Source organism: Tinamus guttatus, unplaced genomic scaffold, assembly GCF_059628265.1.
Source record: "Tinamus guttatus ecotype Peru unplaced genomic scaffold, ASM5962826v1 Tinamus_guttatus_pri_ptg000248l, whole genome shotgun sequence".
Taxonomy (NCBI): domain Eukaryota; kingdom Metazoa; phylum Chordata; class Aves; order Tinamiformes; family Tinamidae; genus Tinamus; species Tinamus guttatus.
Window position 1 is genome coordinate 629,457 of NW_028288782.1, and position 18,968 is coordinate 648,424.

The 18,968-nt window shown below is 53.8% G+C and overlaps 1 pseudogene; it reads right to left on the reverse strand.

The window, feature by feature from the left end:
* Nucleotides 1–15,234: 15,234 nt before the first annotated feature.
* On the reverse strand, nt 15,235–18,622 carry LOC148594381 (scavenger receptor cysteine-rich domain-containing protein SCART1-like; annotated as a pseudogene).
* Nucleotides 18,623–18,968: the final 346 nt, after the last annotated feature.

An 18,968-nucleotide genomic window follows, 5' to 3' on the forward strand; every position in this document is an offset into this window, starting at 1 on the left:
TCTTGTTACAGGCATTGCGTGGTTCAGGCTGGGCTGCTTTTTCTTGGAGAGCTTCAAGAGAAGAGGCATCTTTCCCTTCTTTTAAAAGTCATCAGGCAATAATTTGCATACTGCTTGTAAGACACACTTGCTACTTAGGGCCATAAGGGTTGGGGGCTTGGGGCATGCAAAGGAGCACGATGAGAAAGAAGAGCACCTGTACAGCTCAGCACTGGAACTAAGCTCTTTTTCTCCTTGGAAGGTGTTCAGGAGCGGGGATTAGCGGGTGATGTCACAGTCACCCATGGGATGGAAAGCCATGCTGTCACACACAGCATGCGGCCCTTCCTCTACAGTCCTGCACTCCTGCCTTTCACAGCATGGGGAGGTGTGTGCTGAGAGGGATTTCTGGCTGAAAATCAGCCCAGCAGGATGAAGAGGGTCACTGGGGAAGAGGATTGCTGCTTCCAGGGCTTGTCTGAACCTACAGCAGCTTGTGGACGTTACCAAAGCACAGTTGAGCCACGAGACACTGAACAAACTTGACTTGCAATCAGAACAAAACCACAAGGACTGGTCCTGCTCTCAAGAGGATGAAGAAATATCCCTTGAAGGGTAGAGCAGTGGTGCTACAGGGCACCGAAAGCGAGTCTGTCACCACCAATGGCTTTGTGTTTCAAAAACAGACACTGAGGATGGAAAAGCCATCAAGGAAGGGAAGGAGAACCTCTTGTGAGAACTTGCTGTGGAAGCAGATTGGGTGTCTATAGTCTGCAGGGACACAGGAGCAGCTATACGATGACCTGTGGTAGAAATGGCCAAGGGCGCTGCCAAGGCCCCAGCAGAATGGAGCTCTTTATCCTCTTGACTATGGCTGTTGTGTCTGTTACCAAGGCCTACCAGGAATCATCAGGACTTCTCCCAGGGTCCCCAGAAGGATAAAGGGGGCAAAGGTGTCATGTGTTTGTCCTGCACTCGGCACTGCACACCCTCACCCAAACACTGATGCCAGGAAGAGACATGGGCAACACATGGAGGAAAGGATCTTCCTTCCCAGGGTATCTCTGCCTATGCTCGGCCATTTCCCTTAATAAAACACATCAAAGGTGTATTCAGCATCAGGGTCACCTGAGTATTTTCTCTACCTAACTATTACCAATGATTATATTTTTTAGCAATAATCAGCCCCTAGTGAGTTGTTGTAGTTAATGGCCTCAGTGGGATCCATTAGTGCACTACAAAACTTTAGGGTTCCCTTTTGACTTTGACTTCTTCGGTGATTTCATCAATCTCCTTTCAATAGCTGCAATTCATGAACTCAGCTCCAAATACTGCATGGAGCTCATTAAAAAGCAAAAAGCCCTGATAAACCCGGACTCTCCCTGCAATTTCCTTCAAGTGTCCATGGCTAATTGGAGAGGTTTGGGGAGTGTAGCTGAAAGCTGAAGACAACAATCATATACAAGTATTTCATCTTTTTAAAGTTTTCTATTATTATTCTAAAGAATAGGTGACAGCACATCATTCAATTCATAGCCATCCAGAGTGACTCCTAATAAAGGCAGTACATGTAGGAAAAGCAGTGTCCCCGACATCAGGCGCTGTATGCACAATCTTCCTCCCCAGCTCCCCAGCCCTACAATTTCCTTCATCAGCCTCCCGGGAATTTAAATCACTCGTGTTGAAAGCCAGCCTTAGTCCACCTACGTCTGTACTCGATGTTACAGCTAACCTGCCCCAATTCCCACCTGCTTTACTTAAACAACTGGCTGCCAACAGGCACAGGGGGATCTTCTTTTAGTTACAAAGAAACAAAAAAATAAAGCAGAGTATAGTTTCATGGAAAATAATGACACTCTTTGAATGTGTGCTAGGTTCATACAATCTGTACATATAGTAAGGTCTTGGCTAATGGGGCAGACTACAGAGAGACAGACCAAGCTTTAACCTCCCTAAAGGGCAAATCAGCCGCTGGGTCTCTGAGTGAACAGAGTATCAGGAGGAGTCACAATGTGTCCAGATAGTGCCCTAAAGGGGATGTTACAAATTGTCACTTTAAACAGGATATGTGGGAATGGGAGACTTAGGTAGATGCACAGGAGACAGGGGAGAGAATTGGCCAAGACCCTCGGCATGCAGAGCTGGACTCACAGCATCACTCATGAGCTGCCACAGACTGAATAAGCAACCCAAAGAAGTCCTTCCTTTGGCAGTGACTTGGAAAGCCACATCTCTGGCAGGATTCCAGGGAGATGGGGTTTCTCTTCTGTCAGATGGTCCCCAAGATTATGCAGAGATGAGGCAGAGCAGGAAGGGAGGTTGCAGGGATATTCACCAGCTTCATCAGCTGCAGAGCAGGGAGCTGGTCACCTCACAAACTGCTGATGGAGTGAAATGAGGTGGGGACTGATGAGCGAGAGGGGGACTGCTGGATCAACACCCGCAGCCTGGACCTCAGTTCTTGTTCCCAGTGATCCTGCTGCTCTCCACCAAGACTCCCAGCTTCGGGAGCTCCTTCTCAAGGTGTCACACGGAAACTGTCACTGCAAAGACCCCTGTGGATCCTGGGCTGTGGCAGTGGCTGCTCAGGGCTGGAGGCTGTTGCAGGAGTCCTGCCTGAGGGTCCCACCTTGCTCAGAGGACAATGTGGCAGCCAGAACCCCTGGGGCTGGGGCTTCCCTGAGCCCCAAGGCTCCTGTGGGGCAGCTCCAACCCTTGTGTGGGCGCTGGGGGCAGAAGGAGAGAATCTAGGGCAGGTTTCCCTGGCACTGGCTGCCCCTCTTCTCCCCCACGCTGGGGTGGGCAGTGCTGGCTGGGCCCAACACAGCAGCTCACACAGCCCCCCAGGCCCCCACACCAGCACCCGCAGCACCCGCAGCCCCGAGCTGGGCTCCCCTCCCTGCCCCGGCACCGCACAGCCCCCAGCACAGCCAGGAGCCCCGCGAGGCCTCACAGCCAATGGCTGCGCTGGGCGCGATGAGGTCACTGCTGCCGCAGCCCCTGATAGGCCAGCTGCAGGGAGAGGGCGTGGCTGCTGCTTGGGAGATCCCCGCTGCGGGCAGAGCTGATTGGGCAGCAGCAGGGCTGGCTCTGCCTGGTGACTGTGAGGTCACCGCTCCCGCAGCGCCTCATTGGGCAGCAGCCGGGCCCTGCGGGGCTCTGCGCTGCTGAGATCATCTCCGCGGAGCAGCTGCTGAGCCCGGGCTGGGCTCCTGGTGGGGAAGGGCTGGGGAGGCCATTGCTGCCCTGGAGGGCAGGGACACAGAGCTGGGCGGGACGGCGCTGTGACGTCATGTCTTTGTGAGTGCCTGATTGGCCGGCAGCAGGTAGGCAGGCGTGGGCGGTCGGTGGGGGGTCTCTGTGGTGAGAGGAGCTGAGAGGGCAGCAGTGGTTCCTGTGTGGGGAAGGGGTTTGAGGAAGCTGCTGTCTCTGAAGGCCACAGGCAGCAGCAGGGATGTGGTGGGTTTGCACCTGTGAGGTCACCTCCATGTGAGCAGCTTGGTTTGGTGTTTCGGCTTTAGGGTTGTGATCAGTGGCGCAGAGCCTAGTTGGAGACCTGCAACTATTGGTATCAGGAGTCAGTCAAAATCTGTTCAGTTTATTAATGAGTGACCTGAAGGGACAGAGTGCACCCTTAGCAAGTTTTCTGAGGATAGAAAAGTGGGAGGAATGGCTGATACCCAGAGGTCTGTGCAGGCATTGAGAGGGACCTGGACAGCCTGGAGAGTTGGGGGTAGAGGAGCCTCATGAAGTTCAACATGGGGAAGTGCAGGGTATTACAGCTAGGGAAGAATAACCCCATGCACCAGGACAGGTTGGGGGTTGACCTGTTGGAGAGCAGTTCCACAAAAAGCGACCTGGGAATCGTGGTGGGCAACAAATTGACCATGAGCCATCAGTGTGCCCTTGTGGCCACAGATACTGGTGGCTGAGGTCTGACAGTACTCAGAGTGCCCCCACAATATTGCAATGGCAGGAAATGTCTATGGGTGGCCACTAGCTCCAGGCTGTGGTGTTTCACTGTGGGTGCAGGAATCGCCCTCCACTGCCCCTTCCCTGGGCCTCCTGGGTCCCCACTGCCTCCCTGGGGATTGCAGAGCCCTCCTTTCCCCATGTGCACCTGGGTTTAGTGCTGTACCTTCTGGTCCCTGCACTGTGAGTCATCCCTGTTTTGTTAAAGCTGCACTCAGTGCCCACTCCCAGGCAAACCCTGTGCCTGGAGATCCCCTGGGGGTTCTCTCAGCAGCACAGTCACATGTGGGGCAGCCTGGCACAGGCAATGCAGAGACCATTGCCTATCTATCTATCTGCAGTGGTTGCTGAGAGATGAACCCTAGATTGAGGCTAACAGATCACCCTGGAATGCTGAGGTCATCCCCTGGATCTCATGGAGTTCACAAGCAGAAGAGCAGCCCCATTTGTGATTGCACAGCCTTGGGCATATTTTTTGATTTCAGTTCCTAAAGAGAGGCCAGATTCAGGACCATCATAGGGAAGATCCCCTTTTATTCTGTAAATGTTATTCTGGAATCCAGCTGTGTCTTAAGGGAGCCCAAAGACTGGTCCTGCCTGTTCTTCCAGGGTATGAGGGAAAACAAGCCTCTTTCTTCCAGGTTATGAGAGTTCCTGGGCCATATCTGCAGAATAAAGCATGGAAGGACAGCACGGAAATGAGGAGGACAATTCTAACTAGAGAAAGTCCTGCTCAACTCCTGGAATATGTTTTCAGGGAAGATGAACTGCCACGGGAAGGCTGCCTCTAGACTTTCCTTCAATTCACTCATGTTTAGTTTTGTGTGTTGGAGCTTTGCATGGAACCATGGAAACCTGTGCTGACTCTTGGTTGCCATTTCTGTCATATGAGAGAGATTTGAGATCACACTCTAACCATAGGCACGAGAGCTGAGATCTCCTAAACAACACTGGACCCCTGGTCTCAGCTCACCTGCCCTGGTCCTGCCATGACTCTGTACCCCAGAGGTCCCTTGGTGTCAGTGCTGGAAAAGACGCTGCAGAGGGAAACTCCCCTCCCTGCACTGGGCACATCCAAGGGAGCTCAAAGAAGCGACTCAGAGAATCCCCCTCTCTGCTAGTGAAGGGGGAAGGCTGGCTTCCTGCTTTGTCATGGTCTAGGTTTAAGTGTTAAATGAGAGATTCCTGTGCAGACGTGACAAAAACTAGATATCTTTATTTTATTATTTATTATTTTATGATGGATGTAAAAGAGAGAAGTAAAAAAGGAAATGGATAAAATACGGCCTTGATGCCAGATATCCTGGTGAGTGAATGAAACAGTTGTTACCACTGACCTTGTACCCACTGGGTGAGTTTTCTCAGTGCCTCCTTGAGCTCCTTGTTCCTCATGCTGTAGATGAGGGGATTCACTGCTGGGGGCACCACCGAGTACAGAATGGACACAACCATATCTAGAAGTAGGGAGGAGATGGAGGGGGGCTTCAGGTAGGCAAACAGACCAGTGCTCAGAAACAAGGACACCACAGCCAGGTGCGGGAGACACATGGAAAAGGCTTTGTGCCGGCCCTGCTCTGAGGGGATCCTCAGCACAGCAGTGAAGATCTGCACATAGGACACCACAGTGAAAGTGAAACACCCAAAGACTAAACAACAGGCACTAAGCACAGTAATCCCAGCTTCCCTGAGGTAGGAGTGTGAGCAGGAAAGCTTGAGGATCTGGGGAATCTCACAGAAGAACTGCTCCACCACATTGCCTTGGCAGAGCGGAATGGAAAATGTGTTCCCAGTGTGCAGGAGAGCATTGAGGAAACCACTGCCCCAGGCAGCTGCAGCCATTCTGACACAGGCTCTGCTGCCCAGCAGGGTCCCATAGTGCAGGGGTCTGCAGATGGCAACGTAGCGGTCATAGGCCATGACTGTGAGAAGAGAAAACTCTGCTGAAAACAATAATAATAATAATAAGATCTGGGCAGCACATTCTGAATAGGCAATGGCCCTTGTGTTCCACAGGGAATTGGCCATGGCCTTGGGAACAGTCGTGGAGAGGGAACCAAGGTCGAGGAGGGAGAGGTTGAGGAGGAAGAAGTACATGGGGGTGTGGAGGTGGTGGTCGCAGGCTACGGCCGTGATGATGAGGCCGTTGGCCAGGAGGGCAGCCAGGTAGATGGCCAGGAAGAGCGAGAAGTGCAAGAGCTGCAGCTCCCGCGTGTCTGCAAATGCCAGGAGGAGGAACTCGCTGAGGGAGATGTTGGACATTTCACTCTCTCCAAGCTTTGTGGATTGTTCAGAAAAGAAAAGATATTGAGCAATTATCCCATATTTTTAAAGTTAAATATCTCCTAACCTGTTCCAGTTCTAACGCACTGACCACAGTGCCTCTTCATGGAGTTCTTTGTGCAGCTCCCTTCCTTGAGCCTCAGTGTGGTTGGCTGAATGTGCTGTGAGGAGCAGGGGCATCTCCCCATGGGCTCCAGAGAAGTCTGTCCAGCTCTATAGTAGTGGGAAGGAGACAAGAGCGGTGATGAGCTCTGAGATTCACAATTTTTCCGGTGAAATCCCCCTGGTTTGTAAAAGGGCTTTTCAGTATCTACAGCACCACTTCTAATGAACGTGTATTGAGGGTACAGTTTGGGGATTTTTAACGTTTATTTTGACATGTATTTTCTTTGGGATGCCCCTCTCACCTCTGCAGAGTGTTCCTCAGAGGCAGAATTTTTCAGCATTTCTACTGGAAATTGTGAGAAAATGGACTTATAATCATGTTGTGCAGAGTGAGGAGAGCTCCTCTGCCTATTAGCCTTGACTGCAGCTGTTGTGTGCCCAAACCTCATTGAGGTGCATGATGATCACCCTAATCAGTTGCCCTAGAAAGAACCCAGCCCCTCCTAAGAGCAGACAAGTCCAGTTTCAAAATCTCCAATCTCCAACTTCTCTCCCTTTCTCAGGGCACCTGAGGGAGGTCTCCAAGCTTCGCTTCTAGCCAAGAATATGCAGGGCTCTCTTCAGCTGCCCATATGCACTTTCCAAACTGCTTTTTCATACTCTCAGTCTCAGTAACAGATTCTTCAGAGGGCTCCTGGACATCACAGAGATGGCAGGAGGCAGCAATGTCCCTCCTGAGGGCACCTCCAAATCTCTTAAGACATTACAGGCAAAATGGTCAAATGAAGTTGCATTGAAGATGGACTCTGCTTAAGGGCGAGTTAGCTCAGTTCCTAAACCCATGGGCGGCATTTCCTGGAGTTGCACAGGTTAGAGGGCACTGGAGACGCCTCACTCCCATGCATATTCCTCTCTTCCACAGCTTGCAGGGTAGGTGTCTGAACTGCATCTGGCGACTCTGCAACCCCAGGGAGCCCAAGAGAAGAACAGGAGGGGAAACAAGGAGCAAACCTGCGATCCTTCTGCCAAGGGGAGAAAGGGAAGACAGGCAGAGGGGCACTCAGGAATACCCTTACCTCACCTATGTGGGGCATGCTACCTCACAGATGGTGGCATTGCAGGCCATGCATCTGAAGCCTCTATATTGGGCAGCAGGAAATGTGCCCATAGCAGGAGGAATGTCCCTGTCCTTTGCCAGGGATCTGGCTGCAGTGGAGTGGGCTTATACCCTGGACCCCAAGGCTGTGAGGGCAGAGAGGCTGCTGGGTGGCAGAGGAGACGTGGCAGGGCTTGCTCAGAGCAAGGTGTCTGCATTGGAAGGACTGAGCATGACTTCCCCAAATCCATCCTCCCATCATGGTGGGCACTTCCCTCTCCTTCCCTGACCATCTCTGCTGCCCACAGCAGTCCCTAATGGCACCTTACTCTGTCCCAACAATTTTTGTCAGACTGTGCTCACAGAGACATCACCTTTGTGTGCTCAGTCTGCCCTACACAAGCCTCTGGGGACAGGGCACTGTCCAGGGGCATCGCCGTGCAGGCACTTAATGGAGCAAGTAAAATACATTGCACAAAGGTGATGCTGATGCTGTCTGCAGACTAAGGTGTGTTGAAGAGGCTCTATAAAGTTTCTCACAGACATATTGATTTCTGAGAGGGAAGGCTTGAGTCCCACTTCCTTGGCAAAACAGAATACACTCCTCTTTTCTCCCTGCAGCATTTAGGGAGATAACGGAAAGTGCAGACAGGAAAAGGAAAGTTCCTGCCCTTGGAAGTAACCCTTCTTCTGATCTTCCTCTTGAAAAGACTCTCGGGACATGTCCTGCACATGAACAAGGTGAGCCAAGGCAGCACAGTCTCAACAGGATGATGATCCTGGCTGAGTGGGAGCCAGCCCTGCCAGAGCTTCTCTGTGCAGCACTGACCCTTGCAGGCAGCAGAGTCACTGCCCAGGGTGCTCCCTCAGGTGCAGGGATGCTGCTCTGATTCAGAAACCTGGAGAGACCTGTGTGCACACCCAGCACTTGACACCCCTGCAGCGATACCTGGAAGAAAGGAACAGCGTGCTCTGCCCCGTGAAGGTGCATCAGGGAATCCCTGAGCTGGATCAGCTGCTTCTCCTGCCATGTCCTGGATACTCCAGAGGGACAAGTCCTATCAGTTGTGGGGTGGGATGGGTTCAGAAGATCCCTCCAGGAACCTCAGCAGCATTGCCCTGCAGCTAGAGACTTACCACACAAGGGCTTGTGAAGATTTCTTCCTTCAGTGAGCTCTGCTCTGTCCCCCCACTCCACACTGCCATTCCCCTCTCGCTGCCTTCTCTCCTCTGCTGTCCGCAGCAGCAGGCAGTGTCCGCAGCCCTGCTGCTCTTGGCACAGGAGCTGCTCCTGCACTCGGCTGTCTCTGGGCAGTGCTGCCAGGCTGCCACAAGCTGCCTCCGTCCCAGGAGCCTGGCCCCGCTCAGGAGCAGAGGCCCAGCTGAACTCACCAATTTCTCTGTCCCTCGTGTTCCCTCCTCCTGGGAAATGTGCACTGTAGTCAACTAAAATAATCCCTGATTATCCCTCTCTAAACACTAGGAAAGCCCGGTGTCAGCACTGTAGTTTGTTTCATCAGAGCATGATTGCTTGGAAGAGCTGAAAATGTCCCACTCAGGAAGCCCCTCTTCCCAGCTCTTAGCTAGGTGAGATAAATAAATACAAGAATAGAGCTCACTTTCCCAGTGTTCAGGTATTGGTTGATGTCACCCGGTTTGGGATTCCCAGGCTGGTTTAGAAGCCCCTGGGTTGCCATGGTATTCTGTGGTGAGCTCCACAGAAACACACAGCAGGTGGGATTCCCCTTGCCCAAGCTGAAGTGAGCACAGCGGGGATGCCTGGATGGGAGGTCTTGCTCTATGCTCCCAATCACTGGTCGTTCAGGGTGGGTGTCAGCTGCACACACACAAACCCTTCGTGACACTGGAAGGGTCAAAGGCGGTTGAAGGCATGTGCCAGTGTCTGATTGCTATGATCACCGTATCTACTTTCTTCTAGAGCATGTGTTGGGACCGGGTAGGGAATTGCTTTGGTCCCCCAAAATGTTATCAGATGCCCACTGCTACCAGAGCTCTACTCACTAGGAAGCTGAGACACGAGCAGATGCTGACATTGAAATAGTTCAGCTCATTCTGTTCAGGCACTTGATTCAGTGACACAGAAATAGGCCATGCTGGATGCCTGGGGCGTCCAGCACAGCCGCGTGTCTCTAGCAGATACACCCTGTGACCTACAGAGTAAACGTGTCCCTTTCAAGCGGTTTTGGGCACTCAGGTTTCTTAACAGTGCCCACAAGTCTGCATCCCACCACTGTCCTTCAGCCAAGTCCTAACAGTCTACAGCCAAGCTTACTTCATAAATGAGAAGCACATCACCCCAAGGTCTCTGCACCCTTAAAATGTTCTAGCTCTCCCTCTCTTGAAACTCTTCACACCCCTAGATGGCATGAACGGGACTTGGGCCAATGATGACCTCAGGCTGTGAACTCAGGCCAAGGGACTTATTTGCTGGCATCTTGTCCTTCCTGGAGATTGGTTCACCTCTGTCACAGGCCCCAAGGTAAAGCCCGCTCCTGCCATTCTTTCTGCACAGCCCAGCTCTGTTTCTCCCGAGGCTTCGCCTCCTCCTGGCCTGGGTGAGAATGACGGTGCTGGGGCTGGGGCTGGGGCTGGAAGAAGAATACTCAACTTTAATAATGCTCAGCAGAGACCACCAACAAAGGAAGATTGTAACACCCAGATCTCTGAGGAAGAATGGAAAGCACATAGCGGTTACATGTTATCCAAACAAACAAAGAAGTTTGTTAGCTCAGGAGAAACAAGAACTGCTGTTCAGGCTGCTTTGCTGCCAGCCTAACTACAAAATGCTGTCTAAGGAAGTTTGAGAATATGAGAATGAGAAGGATAAGGAAAGCAGGACGACCACACTGAGGAATGAGACCCCCTTCTGGAATGTGTGCATGCACCATCTTAAAAGGATTCTATAACAGGAAGGTGGATATTTGCCCGCCCCTGGGCAGCCTCCTGACATGTACTGGCCTTACGTGACAGGACACCCCGGGAATAAAACATGAGGGCAGACTCCAGTGGGATGGAGACTCCCAACACTGAGGTGAACGTTGTACCCTGCAGGGATGCCTGCTACGATTGAGAGCCTGCCAGCCTCTCCACTCCGCTCTCTTGGAGAAATGTGTGGTCTCATAGTTCTGCTGGCAAGTATTATTCAGTAAGTAAGTGTTTCCCATTCCTTTGTACTTGTACCTATGTTTTTTGTCAGTAAGTCTGTCTCCTCAGATGTGTTTTTATTGCTGAATCCCAAGCCCATCCGGCACACCCGCTCAGGAGCAGAGGCCCAGCTGAACTCACGAATTTCTCCATCCCTCGTGCTCCCTCCTGCTGGGGAATGTTCACTGGAATAGACTGAAATAATCAACAGTGGTCCCTGTCTAAGCGCTGAAGGAAGATTGATGCCAGCATTGCAGCTGGTCTCATCAGAGGATGGTTATTTGCAAGAGGTGGAAACGTCCCACTCCGGAAGACCTGATTGCCATCTCTTGCAAGTGTCCTTCACCTCTAAGTGCAGCCTTGCTGGGGTCTCCAGGCACCGCGCGGGCAGGCCTGCTCCATGGTAGGAGAGGGGTCTGCAGACAGTGGGGCTGCCTTGGGAACCCTCAGCAACAGGCAGCAGAGCAGGGGCACATTGCAGGCACCTGGCGGTGACAAGAAGGCAGGAGCGTCCCTCCTCCCTGGAGGCAGAAGCCTTCCGAGGGCAAGGGCACGCTGGAGATGTGGGGGACCCTGGATCCTCCCACAAGGCTTCACACGTGGTCTATTTTTCTCCTGCTTTGGATGTTTTCCCCACAGATTCATTTTCACTAGTATTCTTATACTTTGCCACTTCTTCGCACATTTTCTCCTACTTTGATAATTTTTCCATGCTTTCACTTTTTTTCCTTCTCTTTCACAAACATTCCCTCCCATGCTTGTGACCATTTTCCCACACTTGTGAAGATTTTCCTACCCTTTCATCTTTTCCCCAACCTCTTCTTCTTTTCCCATGCTTTCTCGGTATTACTGAGCTCTCGGTGTTCTTTTTGCACTTTCCTTTTTTCCCATCACTTCACACTCTCTGACTATCTGAGCCCTGGGATGTCTAGAAGACTCCCTGCTTCTTGCTGAAGGCACTGGAACCACGTGGAGGGCAAGAAGGTGCTCAAGAGTAGTCAGCATGGATTTACCAAGGGGAAATCAAGCTTGACTAATCGGATAGCCTTCTATGATGGAATGACTGGCTGGATAGATGAGGGGAGAGCGGTGGATGTCGTCTATCTCGACTTCAGCAAGGTTTTTGACACCATCCCTCACAACATCCTCCTGGGCAAGCTCCGGCAATGTGGAATAGATGAGTGCACAGTGAGGTGGATTAGGAACTGGCCGGACGGCAGAGCTCAGAAGGTGGTGATCAGCGGTGCAGAGTCTGGTTGGAGGCCTGTAGCTAGTGGGGTCCCCCAGCGGTCAGTCCTTGGTCCAGTCCTGTTCAATTTATTCATCAATGACCTGGATGAAGGCACAGAGTGCTCCCTCAGCAAGTTTGTTGATGATACCAAACTGGGAGCAGTAGCTGATACCCCAGAGGGCTGCGCTGCCATCCAGAGGGACCTGGACAGACTGGACAACTGGGCGGTGAAAAACCTCATGAAATTCAACAAGGCCAAGTGCAGGGTTCTGCACCTGGGGAGGAATAACCCCAGACAGCAGTACAGGCTGGGGACTGACCTTCTGGAGAGCAGCTCTGTGGAGAAAGACCTGGGAGTTGTGGTGGACAAGTTGACCATGAGGCAGCATTTGCCCTCGTGGCCAAGAAGGCCAATGGGATCCTGGGGTGCGTTAAGCAGAGCGTCTCCAGCAGGTCGAGGGAGGTGATCCTGCCCCTCTACTCAGCCCTGGTGAGGCCACGTCTGGAGCATTGTGTCCAGTTCTGGGCTCCACAGTACAAGAGTGATGTGGAGCTGCTGGAGAGAGTCCAGTGCAGGGGCACAAGGATGATCAGGGGCCTGGAACATCTGCCCTATGAGGAGAGGCTGAGGGAGCTGGGCCTGTTCAGCCTGGAGAAGAGAAGGCTGAGAGGGGACCTGAGCAGTGTCTAGAAGTACCTCAAGGGAGGCAGTGAGGAGGATGGTACTAGCCTCTTTTCAGTGGTGGCCACTGATAGAACTAGAGGAAATGGCCAAAAACTAAAGCATCAAAAGTTCCACAGAAACTTAAGGAAAAATTTATTGGCAATGAGGGTGACAGAGCCCTGGAACAGGCTGCCCAGAGAGGTTGTGGAGTCTCCTTCTCTGGAGATCTTCAAAACCCGCTTGGAGGCAGTCCTGTGTCACATGCTCTAGGTGACCCTGCATGTGCAGGGTGATTGGACTAGATGACCTCTAAAAGTCCCTTCCAACCTTAAGCATTCTATGATTCTTAGAATAATCCTCCCTATTCATGGATGCCATAGAATGCCCTAAGGAATTCTTGTTATGTTTATGTCTGCTCACTCCAGGACCAGCTTGTCCCCCCTAGCTTCGTGTTTTTCCTTCCAGAGTTTGTGGCCTTGAGGCTGGAGAACAGTGATGGCTGCTCTGGGCGCCTGCAGGTTTTCTACAACGGGTCATGGGGGAGTGTTTGCTCCAACTGGATAACTTCGAGCACCGTGCCTCTGGTGTGCAAACAGCTCGGCTGTGAAGATGGAGGATTCCTTGAAACAGACCTGCCATATAGGAAGGTATCTGGTCATACATGGCTGGATCATGTTGAGTGTGGGAAGAAGATCAGCTCCTTTTGGCAGTGCCCCTCTGATCCCTGGAACCCACAGTCCTGTGATGACCAACGAGGAGACCCACATCACCTGCAATGGTAATGCTGGAGCCATGTGGGCACAAAGCTCACAGCAGGTCTTGCTTCCTGTTCAGCAAGGCATAATGTTGAGAAGGGGTCTGGAGTGGCTTTTACTTTCCATATGAGATCATTCTGCTGTCAGTGACACAAATACAACATATCCATGAGCAGTAGCTGCCCTGAGCTACCTGCATGGCCAACGAGGGGAAGAGGCACATGCAGCCTCCACCTCACCTTGGTGATCTCCTCTACTACACCTTGGACACCTCTTGGAGGTGCCTGTTGATCTCTGTTGTGAATAGATGGGGCCCAGACAATCACCTTTTAGCTTGGGAATTCCATGCAGAGCATTCCACTCATGGCCATGCTTTGCTGAGGGAATGGAAAGGGGGAGAGAGAACACGGTGCTGGTGGCTCAAGGTTATGTAGGAACCAGGCTGTGCACAGGGCAGTCCTGGCACCAGAGCTCAGAAACAGCCTCCCCCTGGGGACATGCTCCTACTCCTCTGCTAACCAGGAAACCTCTTGGGGTGAGCAGCCAGGGTAACCCTGGAGTCCAGCACTGTTACACACTGCATTATCAAGGGGGTTCACCTTTGTCCATGAGCAGGGGGAGGTGCTGGGAGGTTCAAGGTCAGTCCTGATCCTGTCCACATGACCCCCATAAAGCAGCCCCTTCCTTCACTGTAGCATTTCCTTCTACAGGGAGACGACCAGAAACCCCTCTAGCCCTGGTGGCAGAGTGCCCCAACTCTACGAGCTGCACAGGTAACTGCTGCTCCCTGTGCCCTTCTCACCTGGCCAGGCCCTCCCAACCACCCCAATGACATGGAGGGTTCTGTGTTTTCCAGAGATGGAGAAGATTCGTGTCGTGGGAGGAGAGGACAGCTGCTCGGGCAGAGTGGAGGTTTGGCACCGCGGCGCCTGGGGGACAGTGTGTGACAACTCCTGGGACATGAAGGACGCTGAGGTGGCCTGCAGGCAGCTGGGCTGCGGCCCTGCCATGTCTGCCCTGGGGGAGGCTGCGTTTGGGGAGGGGACGGGTCCCATCTGGCTGCAGCAAGTGAAGTGCAGAGGGACGGAGCGGTCTCTCTGGGACTGCACGGTGCAGTGCGGCAACAGCGGTGCCTGCCAGCACAAGGAAGATGCTGCTGTGAATTGCTCTGGTGAGTGGCAGTGCTTGGTCCCCTTGTTTGGGGACATGTTATCCCAGCTGGGCCCTCACAGGGCCCCAGACTCCTCAGAGCAGGGATGTCCCTGCAGAGGTTGGGTGCCTGGTGCCAGGTGGGGAGCAGATGTTATGGGGCAGGGTGTCCTCATGCCTTTGCCTGTGGGGTTCTGCAGCCCTCTGAATGCCTGTCCTGGGCTGTCCATGCTGTCCTCCCCATGGCCCAGAGCAGAGAGCCCAGGGCCTGTCACGGGCACCCAGGGAAGGACTGTTCTGATGGCACTTGGAGGGGACATGCACAGGCACAGCCACATCTCTCTTCCTGCTCTGCAGCTGCACCCAGGATGACAACAGCAGCCCCACGAGCAGGTAACCTGCCCTCCTCCCTGGGTTGGGTCTCCAAGGGAGCAGAGAGAAGCATCCAATGTGCAGCACTACCCTCCCCCTGACCTGTGGGGACACCTGTGCTCTCCCTATAGCCCTGAGCAGGTCCAGTGGGGACTGTGCATGGGTGTCCCCAGGATCGGGCAGGAAGGGGTCTCAGGGCAGTCAGGGCTGTTCCACCACGTCCAGCTTCTCCCTCGTCCCCTCCTCATGAAGCACCAGGCTCCCACCACGGCTGCCCGCACAGACCTGAGCAGACGACTCCTGCATCCTCTTTGTGCCTGCAGTTGTGCTGCCCCCAAGGCCTGGCCGGGCATTCCCAGAGAGCAGCTTCATCCCCGGAGCAGTTCACATCATCCAGCCAGATGTGCCCAGAGCTTTCCCCGTAATGAGCAGAGCCGGTGAAATTCACAGCCACGCCGCAGCCCAGCTAGTGGCAAACAACGGTGGCATCCAGCAGGTCCCAGGAGTCGTCACAGACGGTCCCCCAGGTGCCGTTGTAGTAGATCTCCACTCTCCCAGCGCAGCGCCCTGCCCTGTGCACCAGCCGGACCAGCCGGCTCCCTGCACCCAGGAGAAACCCGGCTGTCAGAGGCTCGCAGCCCTGGGAGCACAGCACATTGGGGACCGTCAGAGCAACTCACCCGAGCAAACCACCCCCACGTCCTCGGCAATTCCTGCAGGCGCTGCTGCAGGCAGGGAGGTGTTGCAGAGGGTCAGGTGAGTCTCCTTCCCTGCACGCTGGACCCTTCTCAGCCCCACGGGGCCCATCCCTCACTCAGACTTCGGCGGGTTGTAGGCTTGCTCTGCCTCTCCACACTGGAGCTGCTGGCACACCACGCTGGCATCGTTCAGGTCCCACTGGTCATCCAGGACTCGGACCCATGTCCCATTCAGGGGCATCTCCACTCACCCGTCACAGCGGCTCCCTCCACCAACCAGACGCAGGGATCCAGAGAGTCCTGCTCGGAGAGAGGGGAAATGACCTGCATGCTGCCTTGTTTCCCATTCTCATGCCCTTGGACATCCTGGAGCTCACCTATCCATATCCAGCTCACAGTGAGGAGCTCAAGGATGGGAGTGCTCCAAGGGATTTTGTTTTCCAGGCCCTAAACCTTGTTGAGCTCTAATATCATCTCAGTGATGGAAATGGGAAAGCATTGGAGGTCAAGCCAAATGCCTGAGCCACCAGATATGCCCTTATTGATGAATCTGGAGCAGCTTCAGCAGCAGGCCATGGTGGCCTGTACGAGGCCTGTGTGACAGGGTGAGCAGTAGCCTTGCTCCATCCTCAAGCCGGGACTGGCTCCTGCTGGGACAGCTCTGCCCTTCTACATCCCTAGGGATCTGGGATGAGGAGCTTGTGTCCTTAGCAAGAAGCGGAGGGATGTGGGCCTTCTTTACAAAACAGGGTAAGTTTGAGGTTCATATTGACAAGGAGCAAGGGCAAATCCCAGCCCCAAGGTGCTGCTCAGCCTCAGGAATTGCTCCTGCTGGGCGCACTCATGGTCCAGTCCCCGCAGGCTGTTGGATCAGGTTATGGTCTGGGATGGGGGTATGGGCTGCAGGAGGGAGCAGAGGATCTTTCACAGCTTCAGGGAGAGGAGCTGTGTCCCACAGTTCCCTCCTGGGCCTGTGCCCCAGGAGAGAGCAGAGGAGCCCAGACCTGGTGGTGGCCCCAAGGCCTGAACTAGATGCCCTGGAGCAGCAGAGATGCCGGCTCCCTGCTCAGCTCTCATCTCCCCCAAGAAAACGCGCTCTGCAGGAGCAGGCAAAGCTCTCTGAATCCCACCATAGGAACCCATAGTTTCTCCAGCAGGAAATTCAGTTTGTCACTGCCAGGAGCTCCCCTGCTTTGTGTTTCCAAGTCACACAAAAGGGGCAAAATTAGTTAATCCATTTTCCCAGAACTCACCTGAGCAAAAAACACCAGCATTGTTGTCAGACAAGCATGGGGACACCCCAAGAGCAATCACAGGGCACTGTCCCAAATGGGATTCGGTCCCATTACAGTGGAAAGTGTCTCTCCAGACAGGGCCTGTTCCTCTCCCGAAGTGTCCTCCTGCAGGAATGGACTCAGCAAATCCACAGTTGAGTTGATGACAGAGAACATGAGCGTCGGAGATGTCCCAGCCAGAGTCACAGAGGGTTCCCCAGGCCCCCTCCACCTCAATCTCCACTCGCCCTGAACACACCGTGCTGCCATTCACCAGCCTGAAACCTGTGTACTCTGGGGAAAGAGGAAGGGAAGTGAGGTGCAGTTGTTCTCTGTAATCTTAAAATGATGTGGAAGGAGCAGAAAGGGCTTCTATCCCCTTGGCATCTCCTCCAGCACCTGAGGGTGCAAGAGCACAAAGCCATCCTCACAGCCTGCTCCCTGTTTCTTAGCACATAGCTTATGGGTGGCATTTCACACTGCCTGCCTGAATGCTCACGTGTGCAGGTGACACCAGCGTCGTTGGCATGGCTGCAGGTCGGGTTGCTGAGGGATCTCCTGGGGCAGGAGGAGAGGAAGGGCTCATTCCCCACACACTGCAGCTCTCCATCCCAAATGGGACCGACCCCCTCTCCAAAGTGAGCTCCCCCATGGACAGACAGGGCAGCGCCACACTGCAACTCCCTGCAGATCACACCAGCAGCTTTCACATCAAAGTGTGAGTCACAGACTGTTTTCCACTGGTCTGCATCTGTGATCTTCACACGTCCTGAACAGGGGCTGTTTCCTCCAACAAGCCGAACAAATCCTGGGAAAAAAAAATAATAATAATTAAATACCCCACAATGACAGGGAGTTGCCACAAGCTTCTGGCAGTTACATACCATAGCAGCCACATCCAAAGGATTCCATTAACGTCAAACAGCAGCTCTCAGTAGGTTCTGATGACACAAACCCTTCAAGATCCTCTGCACCTCCTCTCACACCCACACAGTGCTCTGGAGCTTGTCTCAATCACCTACCCATAGCCACAGGCACTTCTCAGGGAAATGCTGCTGCCCCACAGCCCAGCACAGATCCCCAGCACCGCAGCCCTAATGGTTGCTGCAGCCTGTTCAGCCCTGCAGAGCTCACAGACAGCCTGGGGAATTGTCTTGGAACAGCCCAAAATGCTCCCTGTTCCCAGGGTGTCCTGCGCTGTCGGAGGGGTCAGTGACAGGGACCCAGCAGGATCAGCCTGAGCCTGTGGTGACATGGGAGGGAGCAGAGAGCGGCCCCACAGACACCAACCCAGAGCTTGTGGGGGGCTGGTCCTTACGGGGGGGCCCTGGACAAGGGGTGCCCTGTTCATCCCCCTGCTTCTCTGCCCCAGGCCCTGCTCTTGTCCCCTCTGAAAAGCCCCTTTGGGTCAGCCAAGGCACTCCTGTCTGTGAGGAAAATGACTGCAGGACCCTCAGGCATCTTGTACCATTTCCCCAGCCATGGGGTGCCGAGCAAGTCATCCTGAGATCTGGGGCACAGGGACACCCAGCACTGCCAGGAATATCCTGGCAGAACCTGAGGAGATTGATGGAGACCTAGAACCTGTAGGACAGGGTGAGGGATTCATTTCTCAGCCTCAGGCACCACCCAAGGGTGGGCTGAGCCCCCAGGATCCTGATGGGGTCTGTGCACCCCGTGGTGTGCTCACCTGGGACTTTCCCCAGGAACAGCAGCAGCTGCAGCAGTGCAGTGAAAGTGGCAATGTCAGGGCCTGAGCTGGTACCCACGCACTGCTCCTTCAAGGCACAGCCTGGTTAGTCCCCTGATCCCAGGCCCCACTCCAGAGGTGAGGAACTGGATGAATCCTTACCTGAACAAACAACTCCGGCATCCCAAGCATGATCGCAGTAGCGGTTACCCCGACCACCACGTGCGCACTCAGACAAGGCAGACTCGGTGCCTTGACAGCTTACAGAGTACAGCCAAATCTGGCCAGATCCTGGCCCAAAATATCCGTACGGGAAGGCATGGAGAGCAAATCCACAGCCAAGCTGCTTACAAACTACAGCAGCATCTTTCATGTCCCAGGAATGAACACCACACACGGTCCCCCATTGTCCTTGGTGTTTCACCTCCACTCTCCCAGCACAGCGGCTGTCTCCATCCTCCAGCCTCAGCTCTGCAGCACCTTCAAACACAGACACGGGGCCAGTTAGGAGGGCACTGACCCCAGCACAGTGACTGTG